The sequence below is a fragment of the Sus scrofa genome, chromosome 4 (assembly GCF_000003025.6).
Source record: "Sus scrofa isolate TJ Tabasco breed Duroc chromosome 4, Sscrofa11.1, whole genome shotgun sequence".
NCBI lineage: Eukaryota > Metazoa > Chordata > Mammalia > Artiodactyla > Suidae > Sus > Sus scrofa.
The window spans coordinates 124264179-124286441 of NC_010446.5; the positions used below are offsets into that span (position 1 = coordinate 124264179).

Genomic DNA, 22263 nt, shown 5'->3' on the forward strand with positions numbered 1-22263 from the left:
AGGCTGTAGATCTGCTTGGGAATCTCAAAACCTCATAATTCAGTTCTCAATACTGTCAAGCCTTTAAAGCCCTCTCTATGTGGTCCTTTCTTTTTCATGCAACTGAATTAATCCAGCAAATACTGTTTGGAGCATCTGTGTGAAAGATATCGGGCAAAGGTTAAAAATAAATAAAATCAAGTTTCTTGATATGTGTCATATCAGCCTTAACGTTAACACGTCCAGGATGTTTTTTCTCTTTAGATGCTTGTTAGGCTTCATTCCATTCCGCTTAGACTCTTCCCGCTGAGGGTGTCACTGGGCTCCTCATCGCCGCATTCATCACGCACTTTCAGCCCGGATTTGGTGCTGTGGACTGTGCCTGCTTTGTTGACACATTTTCCTTCTGCAGTGTCTAGCTATAGAAAGTATTGACATAGTCTATTTCTTCTGGGAAAATTTTTTTAAGTAACAGAAGTTTCTTTTCTTTCTTTCTTTCTTTCTTTTTTTTTTTTTTTTTTTTTTTTTGTCTTTTAGGGCCGCTCCCGCGGCGTATGGAGGTTCCCCGGCTAGGGGTCGAATCAGAGCTGCAGCTGCCAGCCTACACCACAGCCACAGCCACACCAGATCCGAGCCGCATCTGCGACCTACACCACAGCTCACAGCAATGCCCGATCCTTAACCCATGGAGCGAGGCCAGGGATTGAACCCGCAACCTCATGGTTCCTAGTCAGATTTGTTTCCACTGCACCACAACGGGAACTCCCAAATGTTTCACTTTATTGATCTTCTTTATTTTAGGTTATTTTCTATTTTTATTAGTTTCTGTGTTTATCCTTCCTACTTGTTTGGTTTTTGTTTTTTTTTTTTTCCTGGTTTTGTTTTTCTGTTTGTTTTGCATTTGTTTTCCAACTTCTTGAGGTGTACATTTGCTTTTTAATTTTTTAAAAATAGAATATTTAAAAATTTTTATGGAAGTATAGTGGACTTACAATGTGTGAGTTTCTGGTGTGTAGGGAAGTGATTCAGTTTCATATGTATACTTTTTCATATAATTTTCCATTATGGTTTATTATAGGATATGGATTATTGTTCCCTGTGCTATATAGCAGGACCTTGTTATTTATCTGTTTTATATATAGTAGTTTATATCTGCTAATCCCAGACTCCTAATTTTTCCCTCCATCACCCCCTTTGGTAACCATAAGTTTGTTTTCTATGTCTGTGAGTCTATTTCTGTTTTGTAAATAAGTTCATTTATATCATATTTTAGATTCCACATATGAGTGATATTATATGGTATTTGTCTTTCTCTTTCTGACCTACCTCATTTAGTATGATCATCTCTAGGTCCACCCATGTTGCTGCAAATCACATTATTTCATTCTTTTTTATGGCTGAGTAGTATTCCATTTCTGTGTGTGTGTGTGTGTGTGTGTGTGTGTGTGTGTGTGTGTGTGTGTGTGTGTATGCACTCCACATCTATATTCATCTATTGATGGACACTTAGGTTGTTTCTATGTCATAGCTCTTGTATATAGTGCTGCTACAAACACTGGGGTGCATGTATCTTCTCAGATTATAATTTTGTCTGGATATATCCCAGGAGTGGGATTGCTGGATCATATGGCAGCTCTAGTTTTAGGTTTTTTTTTTTTTTAAAGAACTCCCATACTCTTTTCCATAGTGGCTGCACCAATTTACATTCCCACCAATAGTGTAGAGGGTTCCCTTTGCTCCACAGCCTTTCCAGCATTTGTTATTTTTAGACTTTTTTTTTTTTTTTGTCTTTTTGCCTTTTCTAGGGCTGCTCTCACGGCATATGGAGGTTCCCAGGATAGGGGTCTAATCGGAGCCGTTGCTGCTGGCCTACGCCAGAGCCACAGCAATGCAGGATCCAAGCCACTCTGCGACCTACACCACAGCTCACGGCAACACCGAATCCTTAACCCACTGAGCAAGGCTAGGGATCGAACCAGCAACCTCATGGTTTCTAGTTGGATTTGTTAACCACTGCACCACGACAGGAACTCCATTTTTAGACTTTTCGATGATGGCCATTCTGACCGTTATGAGATGATACCTCATTGTACTTTTGATTTGCATTTTGATTTGCATTTCTCTAATAATTAGCCATGTTGAACATCTTTTCATGTGCTCATTGGCCGTGAAAGTCTGTATGTCTTCTTTGGAGAAATGTCTATATCGGTCTTCTGCCCATTTTGCTTGGTTGGTTTGGGGGATTTGTTTTTTAGGGCCGCACCTGCAGCATATGGAAGTCCCCAGGCTAGGGGTTGAATTGGAGCTGCAGCTGCTGGCATATGCCACAACCATAGCCACGCCAGATCCAAGCTCTGTCTGTGACCTCTACACTATAGCTCGTGGCAACGCCAGATCCTTTAACCCACTGAGTGAGGCCAGGGATTGAACCTGCGTCCTCATGGATACTAGTCAGGTGATGAACTTGCTGATCCGCAAGGAGAACTCCCTCTTCTGCCCATTTTTGGATTAGTTGTTTTTTGATATTGAACTGCATAAGGTGTTTGTATATTTTGGGTTTTTTTGTTTGTTTGTTTGTTTGTTTTGGTTTTTTTTTTTTTTTTTTTTTCTTTTTTGCCATTTCTTGGGCCGCTCCCGGCATATGGAGGTTCCCAGGCTAGGGGTCGGATCAGAGCTGTAGCCTCCAGCCTATGCCACAGCCACAGCAACTCGGGATCCGAGCCGCATCTTCAACCTACACCACAGCTCACGGCAGCGCTGGATCCTTGACCCACTGAGCAAGGCCAGGGATCTAACCCGCAACCTCATGGTTCCTAGTCGAATTCGTTAACCACTGCGCCACCAAGGGAACTCCATGTTTGTATATTTTGGAAATTAAGCCCTTGTCAGTCACATCAGTTGCAAATATTTTCTCCTATTCCCCAGCTTGTCTTTTTGTTTTGTTTATTGTTTCCTGTGCTGTGCAAATGCTTATAAGTTTGATTAGGTCCCATTTGTTAAAAATAGATTATTTTTGAAGAGCAGTTTTATATTCACTGCACAGTGATCAGAAAGTGCAGAGTTCCAACATACCCCTCCCCCCACAACCTCCTCCACCACCCACATCCCCCACCAGAGGGGTGCATTTGTTACCATTGGTGAACCTGCCTGACACATCATTATCACCCAAAGCCTATAGTTTACATTAGAGTTCATTCTTGGTTTGGGCAAATGTATAATGCTAAGTATCCACCACTGTAGTGGCATATACGGTAGTTTCACTGCCCGAGAAGCCCTCTGTATTTCACCTGTTCATCTCCCCCTGTACCCTAAACCTTGGCAACCTCCGTTCTTTTTACTCTCTCCAAGGTTTTGCCTTTTCCAGATGTCATGCAGTTGAAATCATATAGTACCCAGCTTTTTCAAATTGGCTTGTTTCACTCAGTAATAGTCCTTTAAGTTTCCTCCATGGCTCTTCGTGGCTTTATAGCTCATTTCTTTTTAAGACTGAATAATATTCCTTTGTGAATGTACCGCAGTTTATTTATCCGGGCCCCTCTTGAAGGGCATCTTGGTTGCTTCCAGGTCTTGGCAACTATGAATAAAACTGTTATAAACATCCATTTGCAGGTGTTTGTGTGAACATACGTTTTTAGTTATTTTGAATAAATACCAATGAGCATGATAGCTGGATTGTATGTATTGTGTGGTATTATAAGAAACTGCCAAACTGCCTTCCAGAGTGGCTGTATCATTTTGTTCCACATGTTTGCCATTATTTTGTATTATTGGTGTTTTGAATTTTAGCCATTCTGCTAAGTACATATTGGTATCTCATTGGTGTTCTACTTGCAGTTTTCTAATGGCATGTGATGTGCTTACTTGCCGTTCATATATCTTCTTTGGTGAGGTATCTTTAGATCTTTTGACTCTATAATTTTCAAACATTTTCTGACCCATGCCTTTAAGACTGTAGATTTCTCTACTAGTGTTTTAGTTGCTTCTCTGTTTGTATATTCTGAACCCTTCAAATTTTGTTGAGACTTTCTTTATACCTCAGCACTAAAAAAAAAAAAAAAAAAGTTCCACACATGCTTGAAAATAACCTGTAGTCAACTGTGTTGGGTGAATGTTTTGTATTAGATCAAGTTTCTTAATCATGTTATGTTGTTCAAATCTTTTCCAATCTTACTGGGTTTTTTTGGTGTGGTCTACCTATCCTATCAATTTTTGAGAAAGATGTTTAAAATTTTCTACCACTGTTGTGAATTTGTTTAGTTCTCTTTGTAGTTCTGTCATTTTTGTTTTACGTATCTTGAGGTTGTATTATTAGGAGCCTCTTGATCTAAAAACTCTGTATCTTCATGATGCTTTCACATTCGTTCCCTTTGAAAGTTTCCCTGGAAGTCCCCTTTGTCTGATACTAATATAGCTATATTTTCAGCTATGGTGCCAGCTATAGCTACACCAGATTTCAGTTTATATTTGTTCAGTGTAACTTTTTATATTGTTTTTACCTTGATCCTTTCTATATTCTTAAATTATATGCAAGTCTTACGAATTTTGTTTTGTTTTGATTTTATCTAGTCTGAAAATCTTAGTCTTTTAACAGCCTGATAGTCTTTGTTTTTAACAGGAACATTGTTTATTCGTATTTCATATTGTTAGCCGATGTGTTTGAGTTTAAATATATTATTTTGTTTTGACTTCCTTAGTTTATGTAATGCTGCTGTCTTGGAACCAAGAAAGACAGTAGCATTTCTTTTAGGGTTTTTGTGTGTGCAGGGGGGAGTCACTTTCTGTTCACCACTTAAATGCTCATGTTCCCCAGGTCCTCGTTATTTGCTTTTTATTTTTCTTACTCTGTTTACCTGCACCTGCTGACTTTGTTCATACTCGCAATTGAACTACTGTTGAACTCACAATTGAACTTACTGAGCTCCAAGCCTGTGCATTCAGCTGCCTCCTGGACTTTACCACCTGGGAATCTTCTCTCTTCCCCAGACTCCTCATATCTAAAGCCATTCCTTCTTTTGCTCTACAACTGGTCCTCTAATCATATTCCCTGGATTGGTGAAATCACTACCATTCCTTTCTCAGTGTATCTCTGTCTTTGCTCCCTGCATACCCAGTCTCCAGGTCAGTGGCCCGTTTCCTTTCTATCTCCAAAGCCTCTGCCTTATTTTAGGTCTTTATCCCTAATTTCCCTACTTTGTTACAAGAGTCTTCTAAATGATCTCGATGCATTTATTCTTACATTACTACATTTTATTTTCCATTGCTTTCAGAATGTTGACGGGTTTTACACAGAAGGATGATATCAGACTTGCATTTTAGATACATAACCCTGAAAACGTCTGTTGAACAAGGCAGTTACTAAAGACAACTAATGTCCTTCCATCTTTAGTAGATTCTCCTGACAATGACTTTCCCACTTTTTCGCCCATAACCTGTAGTAAGAAATAGGTCTTATACCATGACCAGTACACACCCACAAGTAACAAACACAAGTTTCCTAACAGTACTTAACCTTTTCCACTTCTTTTCCTGCATTCCGCTATGCTCCTGTCTAAGCCGTTTCATTTTTTGAAATGCTGGTCAGCCAGGTTGATTTCACTACCTTTAGTTTGAAAACCTCTGTCCAAGATTAGGTCTCTTCCAGCTGACCTTAGACGAAGGAGCGTCGGCAGTCCAATGGAGAAAGGACAGCCTTTTCGACAAATGGTGCTAGAACAACTGAATATCCTTGTGCAAGAAAGTAAATTTAGACACTAACCTGACACCTTTCGCAAACGTGAACTCCAAGTGGGTCATAGACCTAAATGTAAAACACACAATTGTAAAACTTCTAGAGGATAAAAAAATACAGGCAAAAAATCTAGGTGACTTTGGGTTTGTCAGTGAGTTTTTAGATTCAACACCAAAAGCATGATCATGAAAGAAGAAACTGGTTGGACTTCAGTAAAATTTAAAATTTCTGCACTGCAAAAGACACTATTAAGAAAATGATACAGTGGGAAAATAAAAAATATTAAATGAATTAAAAAAAAAAGAAAATGAAAAGACAGCCCACAGATTGGGAGAAGATAATGGTAAAAACATATATCTACAATATACAAAGAACTCTTAAAACTCAACAATAGAAAAGAAAAACACCCAATTAAAAGCAGACAAGGATCTAAACAGACCCCTCATCAAAAAAGAGATGCAAATGGAAAATAAACATATGAAAAAATGCTCATCCTATACCTTAGGAAAATGCAAATTTAAACAATAATGAGATGCTACTACCCACCTATTAGAATAGCCAAAATTCAAAGCACTGGCTGTGCCAACTACTGGCAAGGATGTGGAACAACCAGAACTCCTGTGGCTTATGGGAATGCAAGATGATAGGGCCACTTTCGAAGACATTTCAACAGTTTCTTACAAAGCTAAACATAGCCCTATACCATACGACCCAGCAAGCATGCTTCTAAGTATTTACCCAAAGTAACTGAAAACTTATGTCCACACAAAAACAGAAACAAAGATGTTTCAGCAGCTTTATTCATAACTGTCCAAACTTGAAAGTAACCAAATGTCTTTCAGTAACTATAATAGTATCCAAATACCAGAATATTATTCAGCATTAAAAGGAACAGGCTAACAAGCCACAAAAAGACATGTAGAAAACTTAACTGCGTATTTGTAAGTGAAAGAAGACGGTCTGAAAAGGCCACATACTGTGTGATTCCAACTATATGACATTCTGGAAAAGGTGGAATTCTAGTGGCAGTAAGATTAAGAGTGGTTGTCAGGGGTTGGAGGTAGGGAAGGATAAACGAGTAACGCACCAGGGATCTTTAGCACAGTGGGCTTATTCTGTGTGACACTAATGGTAGATGCATGACATTATGCATTTGTCAAAACCCATAGACCTGAACAAAGCAGAATGAACCTTAGTATAAACTGTGGACTTTGGTTAATGTGTCAGTATTTGTTCATTAATTGTAACAAAAGTACCACACTAATATAAGATACTAATGGTGGAAAATGAGAGGAGGGAAGAGGAGTATATGGGAACGCTATACTTTCTGCTCAATTTTTCTGTAAATCTAAAAGTGCTATAAGAAATCTTTTATTTTTTATTTTTTTTATTTTTATTTTTTTTTTGTCTTTTTGCCTTTTCTATGGCCGCTTCCCACGGCATATGGAGGTTCCCAGGCTAGGGGTCTAATCGGAGCTTTAACCACTGGCCTACGCCACAGCCATAGCAACAAGGGAGCCAAGCCGCTTCTGCAACCTACACCACAGCTCACGGCAACGCCGGATCCTTAACCCCCTGAGCAAGGCCAGGGATCAAACCCGCAACCTCATGGTTCCTAGTCAGATTTGTTAACCACTGCATCACAATGGGAACTCCAAGAAATCTTCTACTTTTTTAAGTGAAGAAAAAGTATATCCCTCAATCCATTCAATCAACAAACATTTGTTAGATTGGTAATAGTTGTACACTCTGAATATTTTTTTAAAATCATACTCAATTGTTTTATTGATATATTGGTTCACAAGAGATTCTTTTTAAATTACTTAATGAATTTTATTACATTTATAGGTGTACAACAATCATCACAAACAAATTTTAAGGCATTTCCATCCCAAACTCTCAGTGTATCCCCTCACCCCCAACCTGTCTCATTTGGAAACCATAAGTTTTTCAAAGTCTGTGAGTCAGCATCTGTTCTGCAAAGAAGTTCAGTCTGTCCTTCTTTTAATTTCTATATGTAAGTGATAGCATTTGATGTTGGTGCCTCACTGTCTGACTGACTTGACTTAACATGATAATGTCTAGGTCCATCCATGTTGCCACAGTTGCCTTTATTTCATTCCTTTTAATGGCTGGGTAATATTCCATTGTGTACATGTACCACATCTTCTTGATCCACTCCTCTGTCTATGGACATTTAGGTTGTTTCCATGTCTTGGCTATTGTAAATAGTGCTGCAATGAACATCAGAGTACATGTGTCTTTTGGAGTCATGGTTTTCTCTGGATCGACGCCCAGGAGTGGGATTGCTGGATCAAATGGTAGTTCTATTTTTAGTTTTCTGAGGCATCTCCATACTGTTTTCCACAAGGGTTGCACCAATTTACAATCCCACCCACAGTGTCATAGGGTTCCTTTTTCTCCACACCCTCTCCAGCACTTATTGTTTGTAGACTTTTTGATGATGGCCATTCTGGCTGGTGTAAGGTGGTACCTCATAGTGGTTTTGATTTGCATTTCTCTAATCATGAGTGACGAACATCTTTTCATGTGTTTATTTTGGCCATTTGTATGTCTTTTTTGGAGAACTGTCTGTTTAGATCTTCTGCCCATTTTTTGATGGGGTTGTTCATTTTTTTGGTATTGAGCTATAGAAGGTGTTTATAAATTTTGGAGATTAATCCATTGTCAGTCAATCATTTGCAAAGATTTTCTCCCATTCTGTGGGTTGTCTTTTCGTTTTGTTTAGTGTTTCCTTTGCTGTGCAGAAACTTTTAAGCTTGATTAGGTCCCATTGGTTTATTTTTGTTTTTATTGTCAATACTCCAAGAGGTGGATCTGAGAAGATGTTGCTGTCGTTTATGTCAGAGAGTGTTTGGCCTATGTTTTCCTCTAAGAGTTTTATAGTGTCTGGTCTTATATCTAGGTCTTTAATCCATTTGGAGTTTATTTTTGTGTATGGTGTTAGGGAGTGTTCTAAGTTCATTCTTTTCCATGTGGCTGTCCACTTTTGCCAGCACCACTTATTGAACAAGCTGTCCTTTCTCCATTGTATATCCTTGCCTCCTTTGTCATAGATGAGTTGGCTGTAGATGCGTGGGTTTAATTCTGGGCTTTCTATCCTGTTCCACTGATCTGTATTTCTGATTTTGTGCCATTACCATACGGCTTTGATGATTGTTGCTTTGTAGTATAGACTGAAGTCCGGGAGCCTGATTCCTCCAGCTCCATTTTCCTTTTTCAGGATGTCTTTGGCTATTCTGGGTCTTTTGTGCTTCCAAACAAACTTTAAAATATTTTGTTCGAGTTCTGTGAAAAATGTCCTTGGTAATTTGATAGGGATTGCATTGAATCTGTAGTTTGCCTTGGGTTGTATAGTCATTTTGATAATACTGACTCTTCCAATCCAAGAGCCTAGTATGTTTTTCCATCTGTTTGTGTCATCTTTGATTTCTTTCATCAGCATCTTATAGTTTTCAGAGTAGAGGTCTTTTGTCTCTTTAGGTAGGTTTATTCCTTTCCTAAGTATTTTATTCTTTTGGATGCAATGGTAAACGGGATTTCTTCCCTAATTTCACTTTCTGATCATTCACTGTTAGTATATAGAAATGCAGCTGATTTCTGTATATTAATTTTGTATCCTGCAACTTTGCCAAATTCATTGATGAGCTCTAACAGTTTCCTGGTAGCGTCTTTAGGTTTCTCTAGGTATAGTATCATGTCATCTGCAAATAGTGATAGTTCTACTTCTTCCTTTCCAATTTCCAAGATTCCTTTTATCTCTTTTACTTCGCTGATTGCCATGGCTAGGACTTCCAAAACTATGTTGAATAGTAGTGGCAAGAGCGGACATCCTTGTCTTGTTCCTGATCTCAGTGGGAATTCTTTCAGCTTTTCACCATTGAGAATGATGTTTTCTGTTGGTTTGTCATCTATGGCCTTTATTATGTTGAGGTAGGTTCCCTCTATGCCCACTTTCTGAAGGGTTTTTATCAGAAATGGGTGTTGGATTTTGTCAAAAGCTTTTTCTGTGTCTATTGAGAGGATCATATGGTTTTTATTCTTCAGTTTGTTAATGTGGTGTATCACACGGATGGATTTGCAGATATTGAAGAATCCTTGCATCCCTGGGATAAATCCCACTTGATCATGATACACAATCCTTTTAATATATTGTTGGATGTGGTTTGCTAGTATTTTAATGAGGATTTTTGCATCTATGTTCATCAGTGAAATTGGCCTGTAATTTTCGTTTTTTGTGGTATCCTTGTCTGGTTTTGGTATCAGGGTATGGCAGCCTCATAGATAAGTTTGAGAGTGTTCCTTCCTCTGCAATTTTTTGGAATAGTTTCAGAAGGATAAGTGTTAGCTCTTCTCTGAATGTTTGATAGAATTCACCTGTGAAGCCATTTGGTCCTGGACTTTTGTTTGTTGGAGGTTTTTTAATCACAGTTTCAATTTCAGTTCTTGTAATTGGTGCGTTTATCTTTTCTATTTCACCTTGGATGAGTCTTGAAAGATTGTACCTTTCTAAGAATTTGTCCATTTCTTCCAGGTTTTCCATTTTATTGGCTTATAGTTGCGTTTAGTAGTGTCATGATCCTTTGTATTTCTGTGATGTCCGTTGTTACTTCTCCTTTTTCATTTCTAATTTTAATGATGTGAGTCCTGTCTCTTTTTTTCTTCATAAGTCTGGCTAGGGGTTATCAATTTTGTTGATCTTTTCAGAGAACCAGTTTTTCGTTTCATTGATCTTTTCCATGGTTTTCTTTGTTTCTATTTCATTGATTTCTGCTCTTTATGATTTCTTTCCTTCTACTAACTTTAGGTCTTATCTGTTCTTCTGTCTTGAGCTGCGTTAGATATAAAGTTAACTTGTTTATTTGAGCTTTTTCTTGTTTCCTGAGGTGGGCTTGTATTGCTATAAACGTTCCTCTTAGAACAGCTTTTGCTGTATCCCAAAGGTTTTGGAGTGTGGTATCTTTGTTGTTATTTGCTTCTAGGTATTTATTAATTTCCTCTTTGATTTCTTCAGTGATCCATTGGGTGTTTAGTAGCATGTTGTTTAGTCTCCACATGTTTGTGTTTTTTGCAGTTTTTTTCTTGTTGATTTCCAAGTCATATAGCATTGTGGTCGGAAAAGATGCTTGATATGATTTCAATTTTCTTAAAGTTACTGAAGCTTGATTTGTAGCTCAGGATGTGATCAACCTTAGAGAATGTTCCATGTGCACTTGAGAAGAATGTGCATTCTTTTGCTTTGGGATGGAATGTCCTATAAGTATCTATTAAGTCCATCTGGTCTAATGCTTCATTCAGGGCCTGTGTTTCCTTATTGATTTTCTGTCTGGATGATCTGTCCATTGCTGTAAGTGGGGTGTTAAAGTCTCCCACTATTATTGTGTTATTGTTGATTTGCCCTTTTAGGGTTGCTAGCAATTTCCTTATATATTGTGGTGATCCTATGTTGAGTGCGTAGATGTTTAAAATTGTTATATCTTCTTCTTGGATTGATCCTTTGAGCATTATGTAGTGTCCTTCCTTGTTTCTTAAAATATTCTTCATTTTAAGGTCTATTTTGTCTGATATGAGTATTGCTACTCCAGCTTTCTTTTGATTCCCACTTGCATGGAATATTTTCTTCCATCCTCTCACTTTCAATTTGTATGTGTCCCTAGAATTGAAGAGGGTCTCTTGAAGGCAGCATGTATATGGGTCTTGTTTTTGTATCCATTCAGCCAGTCTGTGTCTTTTGGTTGGGGCGTTTAGTCCATTAACATTTAAGGTAATTATTGATATGTATGTTCTTACTGCCATTTTATTAATTGCTTTGGATTTGTTTTTGTTGCTGTTTTTCTTCCTTTCTTCTCTTGTTCTCTTCTCTTGTGGTGTGATGACTATCTTTAGCGTTGTATTTGAGTTGATTTTTCTTACTTGTTTGTGTATCAATTGTAGATTTTTGGTTTGCAGTTACTCTAAAATTTTGATATAGGAGTCTATATATATATATATATATATATATATACACGAGATTGTTTTAAGTTGTTGGTCTCTTAATTGCAAGTGCATCTCCAGTGTCTTGCATTTGTACCCTCCACTTCTCACGATTTCTGATTTTGGTGGCATAATTGTGTGTGGATGATTTCGTACCTTTACTGTATATATACCTGTACTGGTGAGCCTTGTCATTTGTGGTATTTTTGTTTCTTGGTTGTGGCCTTTTCTTTTTTGCCTAGAGAAGTTCCTTTACTATTTGTCGTAAAGCTGGTTTAGTGTTGCTGAATTCTCTTCACTTTTGCTTATCTGTAAAGCTTTTGATTTCTCCTTCAAATCTGAATGAGAGCCTTGCTGGGTAAAGTAATCTTGGTTGGAGGTTTCTTCCTTTCATCGTGTAAGTATATCATGCCCCTCCCTTTTGGCCTGCAGAGTTTCTGCTGAAAAATCTGCTGATAACCTTATCAGGGTTCCCTTGTATGTTATTTGTTTCTTTTCCCTAGCTGCTTTCAGTATTTTCTCTTTGTCTTTAATTTTGGTCAGTTTGATTAATATGTGTCTTGGTGTATTCCTCCTTGTGTTTGTTTTATATGGTTCTCATTGCATTTCCGGGATTTGAGTGAGTGGTTCCTTCCCCATGTTAGGGAAGTTTTTGTGTATTATCTCTTCGAATATTTTTTTCTGTCCCTTTTCTCTCTCTTCTCCTTCTGGCACCCCTATAATACGGATGTTGGTGCGTTTCATGTTGTCCCAGAGTTCTCTGAGACTCTCTTCATTTGTTTTCAATCTTTTTTCTCTTTTCTGTTCCGCATCCATGATTTCCACTAATCTGTCCTCCACCTCACTTATTTGTTCTTCTGCCTCCTGTATTCTTCTGTTAGCTGCTTCTAGTGAATTTTTAATTTCAGTTATTGTATTTTGCATCTCTTTTTGTTTAAGTTTTATATCTTGTATTTCTTTGCTCAGTGTTTCCTGTAAATTATCCATCTTTGCCTCCAGTTTATTTCCAGTGTTTTGCATTATCTTCAGCATCAACAGTCTAAAGTGTTTTTCCTGGAGGCTGAGAACTCCTGATCACTTAGCTGTTCTTCTAGGGTTTTTTTTTCTTTTCCTTTATCCGAGTTATAGTTCTCTGTCTTTCCATTTTTATAGGTTTTTGGTGTAGTGACCTTTTTGCAGACAAAAGAGTTGTAGCCTCTCTTACTTCTGGTGTCTGCCCCCCCTTGTGACTGAAGTTGGTACAGGGGCCTGGCTGTAGGCTTCCTGATGGGAGGGACTGGTGCCTGCCCACTGGTAGGTGGGGCTGATTCCTATCCCTCTGGGGGGTAGGGCTTTGTCTCTGGGGGAGATTAAAGGCAGCTGTGTGCCTGGGGACTCTTTAGGCAGCCTGTTTACTGATGGGTGGGGCTGTGATCCCACCTGGGTTGTTGTTTGGCCTGGGGCTTCTCAGCGCTGATGGGTTGGGCCAGATTTTCCCAAAATGGCCACCTCCAGAGAAAGGAATGCTGATGAATATTCCCAAGAGCTTTGCCTCCAATGCCCTTCCCCCACAACAAGCCACATTCACCCCGTTTTCCCAGGAGATCCTCCAAGAACTGCAGTCAGGTTTGACCCAGATTCCTATGGAGTCTTTGCTTTGCCCTGGGACTCAGTGCACGTGAAAGTCTATGTGCACCTTTCAAGAATGGGGTCCCTGTTTCCCCCATCTTGTGGAGCTTCTGCACATGAGCCCCACTGGCCTTCAATGCCAGATGCTCCAGGGGCTCTTTCCCCCAGTGCCAGATCCCCAGGCATGGGGCTTTGACATGGGGCTCAGAACTCTCACTCCTATAGGTGAGTCTCTGTGATATAATACTTTCCAGTCTGTGGGGCTTCCCACCTGGGAGGTATGGGGTTGTTTATATCACATAATCACCCCTCCTACCTCTTGATGAGGCCTCCTCTTCGTCTTCTGGAGTAGGACTTCTTTTTGAAAGTTTCCAGTCCATTTGGTTAAAGGTTGCTTAGCATTTGGTTGTAATTTTGTTATTTTTAGGAGAGAAGTTGAGTTCCAGTCCTTCTATTCCACCACCTTAATCCTGTCCTGCGAATATATATTTTTTTAAAACAGTGAATTGTATTCTAATTGAGTGAATTGTATGATATTTAAATTGTATTTAAATAAAGGTGTTTTTAAAAAGCCAAGGGAGGAGTTCCCATCATGGCTCAGTGGTTAACGAATCCGACTCAGAACCATGAGGTTGTGGTTTTGATCCCCGGCCTTGCTCAGTGGGTTAACGATCCGGCATTGCCGTGAGCTGTGGCGTAGGTTGCAGATGAGGCTTGGATCCCGAGTTGCTATGGCTGTAGCATAGGCTGGCAGCTACAGCCGACCCCTAGCCTGGGAACCTCCATATGCCGTGGGTGTGGCCCTAGAAAAGACAACAAAATACCAAAAAAAAAAAAAAAAAAGCCAAGGGAGAAATCAAAATGGAATATTAAAATTTTTTTCTCAGCTAACCCCAAAGGAGGAACAATGAAACAAAAACAAAAAACAAATAGATGACAGAAATAGAAAACAGATAGCAAAATGGCAAATGAAAATCCAGCCAAATCAAATGTAAATGTTGACTAAACCCTGCAATTAAAAAGTCAGAGATTGTCAAACTGGCTAAAAAGCATGAACCACTATGAGTTGTCTACAAGGCATGCACTTTTAACACAGAGACGCAAGGCTGAAAATAAAAGGATGGAAAAAGATGAAAAGATATGCTCTGCAGACACGAATCATTAGAAATTTAGGAGTGCTGTTTGAATAATGGTCAGAAATCGCATCGTGGCACAGCAGAAATGAATCCAACTAGGAGCCATGAGGTTGCGGGTTCGATCCCTGGCCTCGCTTATTGGGTTAAGGATCTGGCATTGCCCTGAGCTGTGGTGTAGGTCACAGATGCGGCTTGGATCTGGCATTGCTGTGGCTCTAGCGAAGGCTGGCAGCAACAGCTCCAAGTAGACCCCTAGCCTGGGAATCTCCATATGCCACGGGCACACGGCTCTGAAAAGACAAAAGACAAAAAAAAAAAAAAAAAAGACAGAAAAAATAGACTTCAAAACAGAGTATTATCAGAAATAAATGGGGACTTTTTTTTAAATTTTTTATTGAAGTATAGTTGATTTACAGTGTTGTGCCAATTTCTGCTATCTATCTTCCCTTTCGTATATTATCTTCTATGGTGGTCTACTCCAAGAGACTGGACATAGTTCCCTGTGCTGTACAGTAGGGTCTCGTTGTTTATCCATCCTAAATGTAATAGTTTGTACCTACCAACCCCAAACTCCCCGTCCATATACCTCTCCCTCCCCCTCGGCAGCTACAAGTCTGTTCTCTATGTCTGTGAGTCTGTTTCTGTTTTGTAAATAGGTTCATTCGTGCCATGTTTTTGATTCTATATATAAGTATTATTGTATGGTATTTGTCTTTCTCTTTCTGACTTACTTTACTTAGTATAAGAATCTCTCGTTGCATCCTTGTTGCTACAGATGGCATTATTTCCTTCTTCTTTATGGCCAAATAGTATTCCACTGTGTATATACACCACATCTTCTTAATCCATTCATCTGTTGATGGACATTTGGGTTGTTTACATGTCTTGGCTGTTGTGAATAGTACTGCAGTGAACATAGGGCTGCATGTTTCTTTTTGAATTAGTCTTTTCTGGATATAGTCCCAGGAGTGAGATTGCTGGATCATATGGTAGTCCTATATTTAATTTTCTGAGGAACCTCCGTTCTGCTTTCCATGGGGTTGTACCAGTTTACATTCCCACCACCAGTGTAGGAGGGTTCCCTTTTCTCCACATCCTCTCCAGCATTCGTTATTTGTAGTCTTATTAACGATGGCCATTCTGACCAGTGTGAGGTGGTGTCTCCTTGTGGTTTTGATTTGCATTTCTGTAATAGTAATGCTGAGAATCTTTTCATGTGCCTATTGGCCATCCGTATATTTTCTTTGGAAAAATGTCTGTGTAGATCTTCTACCCACTTTTCATTTGGGTTGGTTTTTGTTGCTGTTGTTGTTGTTGCGTTGGTATGAGTTATTTGTATATATTTTGGAGATTAAGCCCTGGTCAGTTGGATCATTTGCAGCTATTTTCTCCCATTCCATAGGTTGTCTTTTTTTTTTAATGGTTTCCTTTGCTGTGCAAAAGCTGGTACTTTTGATCAGGTCCCATTTGTTTATTTTCATTTTTATTTCTATTGAAGTAGGAACATTTTATGATGACAAACCCCCAACATAACAGGAAGACATAATTACATATGTGTATGTTCCTAGAAATGTAACTTTAAAATAGATGAAACATAAAACTGACAAAACTGAAGGAAAAAGGATTCAAATCCACAGTCATAGTTGGAGATTTTCACATCCCTTTAGAGTAATTAATTGAACAACTAGGTCAAAAGTCTGTACCGATATAGAAGATCTGAATAGCACTATTAACCACCTTGACCCAATTAATATTTATAGAACCCATTGCCTAGCAATTACAGAATATAGAATCTTTTCAGGTATCCTGAAACTTTTACCAAGGTAGACCATTTATGGAGCCATGAAACAAGTCTGAATAAGTTTCTAAACATTAAAATCTAAGGCAGTATGTTGTGTCATCACAATTGAATTAAATTATAAGTCAGTAACAGAAGGGTATCTAGAAGATTTCCAAGGATTTGGAAATTAAACAGTATATTTCTGAGTAATGCGTGGATCAAAAGAACATCACAAGGGAAACCGGAAATATTTTCAGGTGAGTGACAATGACAAACAAACATGTTAACATTTGCGAGACACAATGAAAGCATTGTTTAGAGGGGAATTTATAGCTTTAATAGTTCATATAGGCGTACCTCAGAGATACTGTGGGTTCAGTTCCAGACCATTGCAGCAAAGTGAATACTGCAATAAATTGAGTCACACAAATGTTTTGGTTCCCCAGTGTATATAAAAAGTTATGTTTACACTATACTGTAGACTGCTAAGTGTGCAATAGCATTATGTCTAAAAAAATATATGTATACCTTATTTTTAAAATTCTGCCCCCAAAAGGCTAACCATCACCTGAGCCTTCAGCAAACTGTAGTAATAACATCAAAGATGACTGATCACCATAACAAATATAATAAAGAAAAAATTTGAAGTATTTTAAGCATTACCAAAACATGACACAGAGACACAAAGTGAGCAAATGCTGTTAGAAAAAAAATGGTGCTGATAGAATTGCTTGACCCAGGGTTGCCAGAAACCTTCAATCTCTAAAAAATGCAGTATCTGAGAAGAGCAATAAAACAAGGTATGCCCATATTGGAAGGAAGGAATGGTTTCAGTTTATTTTTTTTATTTTTTTATTTTTTATTTTTTTTGTCTTTTTGCCATTTCTTGGGTCGCTCCCGCGGCATATGGAGTTTCCCAGGCTAGGGGTCTAATCAGAGCTGTAGCTGCGGGTCTACACCACAGCCACAGCAACGCAGGATCCGAGCCACGTCTGTGCCCTACACCACAGCTCACGGCAACGCCGGATCGTTAACCCACTGAGCAAGGGCAGGGATCGAACCCGCAACCGCATGGTTCTTAGTCGGATTCGTTAACCACTGCGCCACGACGGGAACTCCGGTTTCAGTTTATTTTGTGCATTTCCAGAAGCTAGAAAAATATAAGCAAAGTAAACCCATGATGAAAATTGAGATAGCAGATATCAGTTAAATAGAAAACACAGGAGTTCCTGTCGTGGCTCAGTGGTAACAAACCCAACTGTGTCCATGAGAATGCAAGTTCAATCCCTGGCCTCAATCACTGGGTTAAGGATCTGGTGTTGCCATGAGCTGTGGTGTAGGTTGCACATGCAGCTCGGATCCAGCGTTGCTGTGGCTGTGGTATAGGCCAGCAGCTGCAACTCTGATTTGACCTCTAGACTGGGAACTTCCATATCCTGCAGGTGTGGCCCCCAGACAAAAAGGAAAAAAAAAAAGAAGAAGAAAATGGACAACTGAGAAAATTAACAAAGCCAAATGAATTCTTAAAAATAAAATAAAATAAAATAAAATTGAAAAAAACCCTGAGAAGTTCATTTGTGGCACAGTGGTTTAAGGATCTGGCTTTGTCACTGCAGCTGCTTGGGCTCAGTCCCTGGCCCCAGAACCTCCACATGCCACAGGTAGGGCCAAAAACAAAAAACCTGGGAAGACACAAGTTATCGATATTGGAAGAGAAAGAGGAGTATCATCAGGCGTTCCCGTTACAGCTCAGCGCTAATGAATCCAACTAGTATCCATGAGGATTCAGGTTTGATCCCTGGCCTCGCTCAGTGGGTAAAGGAAGGATCTGGTGTTGCTGTGAGCTATGGTGTAGGTCACAGACACGGCTCAGATCTTATGGGCCAGCAGCTACAGCTCCGATTCAACTCCTAGCCTGAACGTCCATATGTCACAGGTGTGGCCCTAAAAAGACAAAAAAAGAAAAAGAAAAAAGAAAAAGAGGAGTATCATCATAGATTCATAAACTTTAAAAGAATAATAAGGGAATTCTAAGAAAAACTTACACCAATAAATTTGACAACTTGAAGCAGAAAAATTCCTGGAAAAACAGAACTTGCCCAACTAACATAAAATGAAATTAAGATCTGAAGAGTCCTGTCAAAGACTTTGTTTAAGAAACTGAATTTGTAATAACAACCTTTCCCTGGAGTTCCTGGTGGCACAGCGGTTAAGGATCTAATGTTGTCACTGCTGTGGTGTCGGTTCCATCTCTGGCCTGGGTACTTCTGCATATTGCAGACACAGAAAAACAAAAACAAAACCAAAACCCAAAAAACAAAACAAAACAAAAAAACAAAACATTCTCCCAAAGAAAACTCTAGGCTCAGAGAATATCACTGGTAAATTATATCAAACATTTATGAAAAAAAACTGTAACAACCTTACAAACTCTTTTAGAAAATAAAGAAACCCTTAGCAACTAATTTTGAAAGCATAATCCTGATACTAAAACATAGTAAAGACATTACAAAAAGTTGCAAAAAAATTATTAGAGAGATTTATGTCTTATAACATAGACATAAAGCTCACTAATAAAATATTAGCAAATTGAACCCAACAGTGTATCAAGTATTAATACAGCGTGACCAAGAGGGTTTTATCCTGGTAGTGTAAGATTGGTTTTGTATATGAAAATAAATAAACATAATTACCACATCAAGAGGATAAAGAAAAAACATCTGATCATCTCAACATGATCAACATGATGCAGCAAAAACAGTTGACAAAATTCAGCATCCGTGCTTGATACCTGGATCTGGAATTAGAAGGGCACTTCCTCAGTCTCATAAAGGGCATCTACAGAGTACCTTCAGCTAACATCATTCTAAAGGGTAAACCACTGGACACGTTCTTCTTAAGACCTGGAACAAGGCAAAGGTACCACACTCACAACTTCTACTTGACATTTTCCCGAGAGTCCTCGCCAGTGCAGTAAGCCAAGGAGAAGTCAGAGGAATAAAGATTGGAAAGGAAGAAGTAGAAACTGTTCCTAAGCACAGATTATGCATATAGTAAAAAAAAAAATTCTAATGAATCAACCAAATTATCATCAATCCATGAATTTAGCTTAGCACAGTCTTAAGATACAAGGCCTATAAAAATATTAATTGTATTTTTGCATATATATGTATATGAGATTTAAACAACAATTATATTTCAGTAGCATCAACAATAAAATACTTAAAAATAAATTTCCCTGGCACAGCTCTACACTGAAAAGTACAAACTATCACTTAAGAAATTAAAGATGCAGACACATGAAGGTACATAATTTTCATGGATTGGGAGCCTCAATATTGTTGACATATCACTTCTTCCAAATGAATCTGTAGGTGCCAGGCAATGCCAGTCATACTCCCAGCTGGTTTGTTTTGTAAATAAAAACAGATCAGCTGCTTCTGAAGCTTATGTGAGAACGCCAGGGACTTGGTATAGCCAAAATAATGTTGAAAAGAACAAAGCCGGAGAACGTATTCTCATCTGGGCTTAGTTATAAAGTGACAATAAACAATATACCATGGTATTTGTATAAGGAGAGACAAATAGAGGAGTAGAAATAGGGTTCTAGAAATACACATTATTCAATCGATTTTTGTTAAAAGCACCAAAGCAATTTAATGGAAAAAAGAAACTTCGCAAGAAATGGTGCTGGAACAACTGGCTGTCTAAAAAAAATAATTAACCTTAATGCCTACATTACACACTACACAAAAATTAATTCAAGGTGAACCAGAGACCTAAGTATAAATATTAAAACTATAAAGCCTTTAAAAGAAAATATAGGCGGTTTTTTTGCAACTTGAGAGTCAAGCAGAATTTTCTAGGGCACAGAAAGCTATAACATTAAAAGAAAATAAATTATTGCCACAACTCAATAAATGACACCTGCCCCCAAAGACTGAAAAGACCTAAACGAACACTTCTCAAAAGAAGATACTATAAGAATGGCTAGTAAGCATAAAAATACAAAACACCATTACTTGTCAAGGAAATGCAAGTTAAAATGCAGTGAAATACTTCCTATTCCCTAGAATACCGAAAACAGGAAGATTGAACATACCACATGTTGGCAAGAATATGGAGTAACTGGAATTTTCATACATTGTGGGTGGAAATTTTTTTAGTCATTTCCTAGGTAAACATACAGCTGCCCTTTAACTCAGTCATTCCACTTCGCCGTGTTTATGCAGGAGAGATGGAGACATTCCACAAAGAGACGTGCAAGAGTGTTCAGAGCATCTTTGTCCACGGTGTGTAAAACTCGCAGCATCCGCATGCCCACCACCGGGAGAATAAACTGTTGTGGTTGTGTACCGCTCCCCAGTAAAAAGGTGTGTGCTACACACATCCGCAGACGGATGACTCTCACAGGCGTAAGACTGGATCCCAGAAACCCGGTGTTAAGGAACATGCGGAATGAGTTCATGTACATGAAGTTGGAGAAGAGGCAAAAGTCATCTCTGTCGGAAAGGAACATTGGAACAGAGGTCGCCTAGGACTAGCGGTGACAAGCTACAGATCGACGACGAAGGAACACGAGAGCACTTTCTGGGGAAATGCAAGTGTTTTGTTTCCAAACGCGTCGCGGGCTGTACGGCTGTGGCCATTGGTGTCGTTGAGGTCTGCGGTCCGGCTCCCGCTCTCCCAGCCGCCGCAGCGCCCCGAGCCCCCCAGAGACGGCGCCGGGGCGGGGGGGAGCCAGCCGGGCCCGGGCCCCCCTGCGCCTCGCTGAGGGGCAATGGTGAAACACGGGCACAGGAGATCCCACGGAGCCCAGAGGCACAAAGTCCTCCTGTGCCTTCTCTGTGCACACCTGCCGGGAGGAGCATGAGCAGCGGCACCCAGAGGCGTCCGTCAGCGCCTCGGGGTTTTCTAAGATGCGCTGAGGGGCGAGGACCCAGCCTGCTAAAGAGAAAGGCAACCCCGAAGACACGGCAAAGGCCGACGGGGCCCGTGACGGAAGAGAAGACAAAGGGGACGCACAAAAAGAAGGTCAAGGGTCCCAGTGCACCCAAGAGACCGCCCTCGGCCTTTTTCTTGTGTGGTTCTGAAGACCGTGCGACAGTCAAAGGAGAACATCCTGGCCTTCCCATGGGTGATGCTGCGGAGAAACGGGGACAGACGTGCAGTGACGCCGCTGCAGGGACAAGCAGCCTTGCGACGAGGAGGCCGCTGAGCAGAAGGAAAAGTACAGAAAGGATATTGCTGCTTACGGAGCGAAAGGGAAGCCCGATGCAGTGAAAAGGCGCGTCGTCAAGGCTGAAAAAAGCGAGAAAAAGAAGCAAGAGGAGGAGGATGAAGAGGAAGAAGATGACAAGCAGCGCAGTTTTGTTTTGCTTTTTTTTTCTTGGCTGTAAAGCATTTAACCCCCTGTACAGGACGCAGTCCTTTTAAAGAAAAATTGCAATGTAAGGCTGTGTAAGATGTGTTTTTAAACTGTACAGTGTCTCTTTTTGTCTAGTTAACACATTACCGAATGTGTCTTGAGATGGCCCTGTCCTGGTGCTATTTTCAGTAGCCACTCACCTTGCCTGGTACAGTGTGGGGGGTGTGAATTGGCGTGGAAATTTAAAGCAGCTTCTTGTTGGTGCACCACGCAAATGAGGTCTACATGGGGTCGGTAGTTTTCTCATCTTCAGTGGTCTCTGATGCAGCGTATATGAAATAATTGTTGTTCTGTTAACTGAATACCACTCTGTAATTGCAAAAAAGAGAGAAAAAGTTGCAGCTGTTTTGTTGGCATTCTGAATGCTTCTAAAGTAAATATGATTTTTTTTTGTATTAAAAAAAGATTCGTGCCTTTCCATTTACAAAAATAACAATCAAGTAGAGACTGGGAGAACATGAAGCGATGTGTGGTACAAAGGCAGAATCTCAGCGTGTGGAAGCTGGATGGCGAGTGTGTAGGGGTTCGTGGTATCCTTCTCTTTATTTTGTATAGATTTGAAATTTTCCATGATAAAAAGTTGTGGGGTTTTTTGTGGTTTTTTTTTTTT

General features: G+C 39.5%; 1 protein-coding gene and 1 pseudogene across 5 annotated transcripts in view; both read left to right on the top strand.

Annotated features, from left to right (window-relative positions):
• The window catches only part of FAM69A (family with sequence similarity 69 member A), a 129926-nt gene that overhangs the window by 34765 nt on the left and 72898 nt on the right, over nt 1-22263 (top strand). The window lies entirely within an intron of this gene.
• On the top strand, nt 21013-22260 carry LOC110260398 (annotated as a pseudogene).